Here is an 8,290-nt window from a genome sequence, read left to right as displayed (position 1 = left end):
ATTTTTGTCATTTTTGTCATTTTTGTCATTTTTGTCATTTTTGTCATTTTTGTCATTTTTGTCATTTTTGTCATTTTTGTCATTTTTGTCATTTTTGTCATTTTTGTCATTTTTGTCATTTTTGTCATTTTTGTCATTTTTGTCATTTTTGTCATTTTTGTCATTTTTGTCATTTTTGTCATTTTTGTCATTTTGTCATTTTTGTCATTTTTGTCATTTTTGTCATTTTTGTCATTTTTGTCATTTTTGTCATTTTTGTCATTTTTGTCATTTTTGTCATTTTTGTCATTTTTGTCATTTTTGTCATTTTTGTCATTTTTGTCATTTTTGTCATTTTTGTCATTTTTGTCATTTTTGTCATTTTTGTCATTTTTGTCATTTTTGTCATTTTTGTCATTTTTGTCATTTTTGTCATTTTTGTCATTTTTGTCATTTTTGTCATTTTTGTCATTTTTGTCATTTTTGTCATTTTTGTCATTTTTGTCATTTTTGTCATTTTTGTCATTTTTGTCATTTTTGTCATTTTTGTCATTTTTGTCATTTTTGTCATTTTTGTCATTTTTGTCATTTTTGTCATTTTGTCATTTTTGTCATTTTTGTCATTTTGTCATTTTTGTCATTTTTGTCATTTTTGTCATTTTTGTCATTTTTGTCATTTTTGTCATTTTTGTCATTTTTGTCATTTTTGTCATTTTGTCATTTTTGTCATTTTTGTCATTTTTGTCATTTTTGTCATTTTTGTCATTTTTGTCATTTTTGTCATTTTTGTCATTTTTGTCATTTTTGTCATTTTTGTCATTTTTGTCATTTTTGTCATTTTTGTCATTTTTGTCATTTTTGTCATTTTTGTCATTTTTGTCATTTTTGTCATTTTTGTCATTTTGTCATTTTTGTCATTTTTGTCATTTTTGTCATTTTTGTCATTTTTGTCATTTTTGTCATTTTTGTCATTTTTGTCATTTTTGTCATTTTTGTCATTTTTGTCATTTTTGTCATTTTTGTCATTTTTGTCATTTTTGTCATTTTTGTCATTTTTGTCATTTTTGTCATTTTTGTCATTTTTGTCATTTTTGTCATTTTTGTCATTTTTGTCATTTTTGTCATTTTTGTCATTTTTGTCATTTTTGTCATTTTTGTCATTTTTGTCATTTTTGTCATTTTTGTCATTTTTGTCATTTTTGTCATTTTTGTCATTTTTGTCATTTTTGTCATTTTTGTCATTTTTGTCATTTTTGTCATTTTTGTCATTTTTGTCATTTTTGTCATTTTTGTCATTTTTGTCATTTTGTCATTTTTGTCATTTTTGTCATTTTTGTCATTTTTGTCATTTTTGTCATTTTTGTCATTTTTGTCATTTTTGTCATTTTTGTCATTTTTTGTCATTTTTGTCATTTTTGTCATTTTTGTCATTTTTGTCATTTTTGTCATTTTTGTCATTTTTGTCATTTTTGTCATTTTTGTCATTTTTGTCATTTTTGTCATTTTTGTCATTTTTGTCATTTTTGTCATTTTTGTCATTTTTGTCATTTTTGTCATTTTTGTCATTTTTGTCATTTTTGTCATTTTTGTCATTTTTGTCATTTTTGTCATTTTTGTCATTTTTGTCATTTTTGTCATTTTTGTCATTTTTGTCATTTTTGTCATTTTTGTCATTTTTGTCATTTTTGTCATTTTTGTCATTTTTGTCATTTTTGTCATTTTTGTCATTTTTGTCATTTTTGTCATTTTGTCATTTTTGTCATTTTTGTCATTTTTGTCATTTTTGTCATTTTTGTCATTTTTGTCATTTTTGTCATTTTTGTCATTTTTGTCATTTTTGTCATTTTTGTCATTTTTGTCATTTTTGTCATTTTTGTCATTTTTGTCATTTTTGTCATTTTTGTCATTTTTGTCATTTTTGTCATTTTTGTCATTTTTGTCATTTTTGTCATTTTTGTCATTTTTGTCATTTTTGTCATTTTTGTCATTTTTGTCATTTTTGTCATTTTTGTCATTTTTGTCATTTTTGTCATTTTTGTCATTTTTGTCATTTTTGTCATTTTTGTCATTTTTGTCATTTTTGTCATTTTTGTCATTTTTGTCATTTTTGTCATTTTTGTCATTTTTGTCATTTTTGTCATTTTTGTCATTTTTGTCATTTTTGTCATTTTTGTCATTTTTGTCATTTTTGTCATTTTTGTCATTTTTGTCATTTTTGTCATTTTTGTCATTTTTGTCATTTTTGTCATTTTTGTCATTTTTGTCATTTTTGTCATTTTTGTCATTTTTGTCATTTTTGTCATTTTTGTCATTTTTGTCATTTTTGTCATTTTGTCATTTTTGTCATTTTTTGTCATTTTTGTCATTTTTGTCATTTTTGTCATTTTTGTCATTTTTGTCATTTTTGTCATTTTTGTCATTTTTGTCATTTTTGTCATTTTTGTCATTTTTGTCATTTTTGTCATTTTTGTCATTTTTGTCATTTTTGTCATTTTTGTCATTTTGTCATTTTTGTCATTTTTGTCATTTTTGTCATTTTTGTCATTTTTGTCATTTTTGTCATTTTTGTCATTTTTGTCATTTTTGTCATTTTTGTCATTTTTGTCATTTTTGTCATTTTTGTCATTTTTGTCATTTTTGTCATTTTTGTCATTTTTGTCATTTTTGTCATTTTTGTCATTTTGTCATTTTTGTCATTTTTGTCATTTTTGTCATTTTTGTCATTTTTGTCATTTTTGTCATTTTGTCATTTTTGTCATTTTTGTCATTTTTGTCATTTTTGTCATTTTTGTCATTTTTGTCATTTTTGTCATTTTTGTCATTTTTGTCATTTTTGTCATTTTTGTCATTTTTGTCATTTTTGTCATTTTTGTCATTTTTGTCATTTTTGTCATTTTTGTCATTTTTGTCATTTTTGTCATTTTTGTCATTTTTGTCATTTTTGTCATTTTTGTCATTTTTGTCATTTTTGTCATTTTTGTCATTTTTGTCATTTTTGTCATTTTTGTCATTTTTGTCATTTTTGTCATTTTTGTCATTTTTGTCATTTTTGTCATTTTTGTCATTTTTGTCATTTTTGTCATTTTTGTCATTTTTGTCATTTTTGTCATTTTTGTCATTTTTGTCATTTTTGTCATTTTTGTCATTTTTGTCATTTTTGTCATTTTTGTCATTTTGTCATTTTGTCATTTTTGTCATTTTTGTCATTTTTGTCATTTTTGTCATTTTTGTCATTTTTGTCATTTTTGTCATTTTTGTCATTTTTGTCATTTTTGTCATTTTTGTCATTTTTGTCATTTTTGTCATTTTTGTCATTTTTGTCATTTTTGTCATTTTTGTCATTTTTGTCATTTTTGTCATTTTTGTCATTTTTGTCATTTTTGTCATTTTTGTCATTTTTGTCATTTTTGTCATTTTTGTCATTTTTGTCATTTTTGTCATTTTTGTCATTTTTGTCATTTTTGTCATTTTTGTCATTTTTGTCATTTTTGTCATTTTTGTCATTTTTGTCATTTTTGTCATTTTTGTCATTTTGTCATTTTTGTCATTTTTGTCATTTTTGTCATTTTGTCATTTTTGTCATTTTTGTCATTTTTGTCATTTTTGTCATTTTTGTCATTTTTGTCATTTTTGTCATTTTGTCATTTTTGTCATTTTTGTCATTTTTGTCATTTTTGTCATTTTTGTCATTTTTGTCATTTTTGTCATTTTGTCATTTTTGTCATTTTTGTCATTTTTGTCATTTTTGTCATTTTTGTCATTTTTGTCATTTTGTCATTTTTGTCATTTTGTCATTTTTGTCATTTTTGTCATTTTTGTCATTTTTGTCATTTTTGTCATTTTTGTCATTTTTGTCATTTTTGTCATTTTTGTCATTTTTGTCATTTTTGTCATTTTTGTCATTTTTGTCATTTTTGTCATTTTTGTCATTTTTGTCATTTTTGTCATTTTTGTCATTTTGTCATTTTTGTCATTTTTGTCATTTTTGTCATTTTTGTCATTTTTGTCATTTTTGTCATTTTTGTCATTTTTGTCATTTTTGTCATTTTTGTCATTTTTGTCATTTTTGTCATTTTTGTCATTTTTGTCATTTTTGTCATTTTTGTCATTTTTGTCATTTTGTCATTTTTGTCATTTTTGTCATTTTTGTCATTTTTGTCATTTTTGTCATTTTTGTCATTTTTGTCATTTTGTCATTTTTGTCATTTTTGTCATTTTGTCATTTTTGTCATTTTTGTCATTTTGTCATTTGTCATTTTTGTCATTTTTGTCATTTTTGTCATTTTTGTCATTTTTGTCATTTTTGTCATTTTTGTCATTTTGTCATTTTTGTCATTTTTGTCATTTTTGTCATTTTTGTCATTTTTGTCATTTTTGTCATTTTTGTCATTTTTGTCATTTTTGTCATTTTTGTCATTTTTGTCATTTTTGTCATTTTTGTCATTTTTGTCATTTTTTGTCATTTTTGTCATTTTTGTCATTTTTGTCATTTTTGTCATTTTTGTCATTTTTGTCATTTTTGTCATTTTTGTCATTTTTGTCATTTTTGTCATTTTTGTCATTTTTGTCATTTTTGTCATTTTTGTCATTTTTGTCATTTTTGTCATTTTTGTCATTTTTGTCATTTTTGTCATTTTTGTCATTTTTTTGTCATTTTTGTCATTTTTGTCATTTTTGTCATTTTTGTCATTTTTGTCATTTTTGTCATTTTTGTCATTTTTGTCATTTTTGTCATTTTTGTCATTTTTGTCATTTTTGTCATTTTGTCATTTTTGTCATTTTTGTCATTTTTGTCATTTTTGTCATTTTTGTCATTTTTGTCATTTTTGTCATTTTTGTCATTTTGTCATTTTTGTCATTTTTGTCATTTTTGTCATTTTTGTCATTTTTGTCATTTTTGTCATTTTTGTCATTTTTGTCATTTTTGTCATTTTTGTCATTTTTGTCATTTTTGTCATTTTTGTCATTTTTGTCATTTTGTCATTTTGTCATTTTGTCATTTTTGTCATTTTTGTCATTTTTGTCATTTTTGTCATTTTTGTCATTTTTGTCATTTTTGTCATTTTTGTCATTTTTGTCATTTTTGTCATTTTTGTCATTTTTGTCATTTTTGTCATTTTTGTCATTTTTGTCATTTTTGTCATTTTTGTCATTTTTGTCATTTTTGTCATTTTTGTCATTTTTGTCATTTTTGTCATTTTTGTCATTTTTGTCATTTTTGTCATTTTTGTCATTTTTGTCATTTTTGTCATTTTTGTCATTTTTGTCATTTTTGTCATTTTTGTCATTTTTGTCATTTTTGTCATTTTTGTCATTTTTGTCATTTTTGTCATTTTTGTCATTTTTCTTTTGTCATTTTTGTCATTTTGTCATTTTGTCATTTTTGTCATTTTTGTCATTTTTGTCATTTTTGTCATTTTTGTCATTTTTGTCATTTTTGTCATTTTTGTCATTTTTGTCATTTTTGTCATTTTTGTCATTTTTGTCATTTTTGTCATTTTTGTCATTTTTGTCATTTTTGTCATTTTTGTCATTTTTGTCATTTTTGTCATTTTTGTCATTTTTGTCATTTTTGTCATTTTTGTCATTTTTGTCATTTTTGTCATTTTTGTCATTTTTGTCATTTTTGTCATTTTTGTCATTTTTGTCATTTTTGTCATTTTTGTCATTTTTGTCATTTTTGTCATTTTTGTCATTTTTGTCATTTTTGTCATTTTTGTCATTTTTGTCATTTTTGTCATTTTTGTCATTTTTGTCATTTTTGTCATTTTTGTCATTTTTGTCATTTTGTCATTTTTGTCATTTTTGTCATTTTTGTCATTTTTGTCATTTTTGTCATTTTTGTCATTTTTGTCATTTTTGTCATTTTTGTCATTTTTGTCATTTTTGTCATTTTTGTCATTTTTGTCATTTTTGTCATTTTTGTCATTTTTGTCATTTTTGTCATTTTTGTCATTTTTGTCATTTTTGTCATTTTTGTCATTTTTGTCATTTTTGTCATTTTTGTCATTTTTGTCATTTTTGTCATTTTTGTCATTTTTGTCATTTTTGTCATTTTTGTCATTTTTGTCATTTTTGTCATTTTTGTCATTTTTGTCATTTTTGTCATTTTTGTCATTTTTGTCATTTTTGTCATTTTTGTCATTTTTGTCATTTTTGTCATTTTTGTCATTTTTGTCATTTTTGTCATTTTTGTCATTTTTGTCATTTTTGTCATTTTTGTCATTTTTGTCATTTTTGTCATTTTTGTCATTTTTGTCATTTTGTCATTTTTGTCATTTTTGTCATTTTTGTCATTTTTGTCATTTTTGTCATTTTTGTCATTTTTGTCATTTTTGTCATTTTTGTCATTTTTGTCATTTTTGTCATTTTTGTCATTTTTGTCATTTTTGTCATTTTTGTCATTTTTGTCATTTTTGTCATTTTTGTCATTTTTGTCATTTTTGTCATTTTTGTCATTTTTGTCATTTTTGTCATTTTTGTCATTTTTGTCATTTTTGTCATTTTTGTCATTTTTGTCATTTTTGTCATTTTTGTCATTTTTGTCATTTTTGTCATTTTTGTCATTTTTGTCATTTTTGTCATTTTTGTCATTTTTGTCATTTTTGTCATTTTTGTCATTTTTGTCATTTTTGTCATTTTTGTCATTTTTGTCATTTTTGTCATTTTTGTCATTTTTGTCATTTTTGTCATTTTTGTCATTTTTGTCATTTTTGTCATTTTTGTCATTTTTGTCATTTTTGTCCATTTTTGTCATTTTTGTCATTTTTGTCATTTTTGTCATTTTTGTCATTTTTGTCATTTTTGTCATTTTTGTCATTTTGTCATTTTTGTCATTTTTGTCATTTTTGTCATTTTTGTCATTTTTGTCATTTTTGTCATTTTTGTCATTTTTTGTCATTTTTGTCATTTTTGTCATTTTTGTCATTTTTGTCATTTTTGTCATTTTTGTCATTTTTGTCATTTTTGTCATTTTTGTCATTTTTGTCATTTTTGTCATTTTTGTCATTTTTGTCATTTTTGTCATTTTTGTCATTTTTGTCATTTTTGTCATTTTTGTCATTTTTGTCATTTTTGTCATTTTTGTCATTTTTGTCATTTTTGTCATTTTTGTCATTTTTGTCATTTTTGTCATTTTTGTCATTTTTGTCATTTTTGTCATTTTTGTCATTTTTGTCATTTTTGTCATTTTTGTCATTTTTGTCATTTTTGTCATTTTTGTCATTTTTGTCATTTTTGTCATTTTTGTCATTTTTGTCATTTTTGTCATTTTTGTCATTTTTGTCATTTTTGTCATTTTTGTCATTTTTGTCATTTTTGTCATTTTTTGTCATTTTTGTCATTTTGTCATTTTTGTCATTTTTGTCATTTTTGTCATTTTTGTCATTTTTGTCATTTTTGTCATTTTTGTCATTTTTGTCATTTTTGTCATTTTTGTCATTTTTGTCATTTTTGTCATTTTTGTCATTTTTGTCATTTTTGTCATTTTTGTCATTTTTGTCATTTTTGTCATTTTTGTCATTTTTGTCATTTTTGTCATTTTTGTCATTTTTGTCATTTTTGTCATTTTTGTCATTTTTGTCATTTTTGTCATTTTTTGTCATTTTTGTCATTTTTGTCATTTTTGTCATTTTTGTCATTTTTGTCATTTTTGTCATTTTTGTCATTTTTGTCATTTTTGTCATTTTTTGTCATTTTTGTCATTTTTGTCATTTTTGTCATTTTTGTCATTTTTGTCATTTTTGTCATTTTTGTCATTTTTTGTCATTTTTGTCATTTTTGTCATTTTTGTCATTTTTGTCATTTTTGTCATTTTTGTCATTTTTGTCATTTTTGTCATTTTTGTCATTTTTGTCATTTTTGTCATTTTTGTCATTTTTGTCATTTTTGTCATTTTTGTCATTTTTGTCATTTTGTCATTTTTGTCATTTTTGTCATTTTTGTCATTTTTGTCATTTTTGTCATTTTTGTCATTTTTGTCATTTTTGTCATTTTTTGTCATTTTTGTCATTTTTGTCATTTTTGTCATTTTTGTCATTTTTGTCATTTTTGTCATTTTTGTCATTTTTGTCATTTTTGTCATTTTTGTCATTTTTGTCATTTTTGTCATTTTTGTCATTTTTGTCATTTTTGTCATTTTTGTCATTTTTGTCATTTTTGTCATTTTTGTCATTTTGTCATTTTTGTCATTTTTGTCATTTTTGTCATTTTTGTCATTTTTGTCATTTTTGTCATTTTTGTCATTTTTGTCATTTTTGTCATTTTTGTCATTTTTGTCATTTTTGTCATTTTTGTCATTTTTGTCATTTTT

The sequence above is a fragment of the Uranotaenia lowii genome, chromosome 2 (assembly GCF_029784155.1).
Source record: "Uranotaenia lowii strain MFRU-FL chromosome 2, ASM2978415v1, whole genome shotgun sequence".
Classification (NCBI taxonomy): domain Eukaryota; kingdom Metazoa; phylum Arthropoda; class Insecta; order Diptera; family Culicidae; genus Uranotaenia; species Uranotaenia lowii.
The sequence above is the reverse complement of the archived record's forward strand: the minus strand, read 5'-3'. Positions refer to the sequence as shown.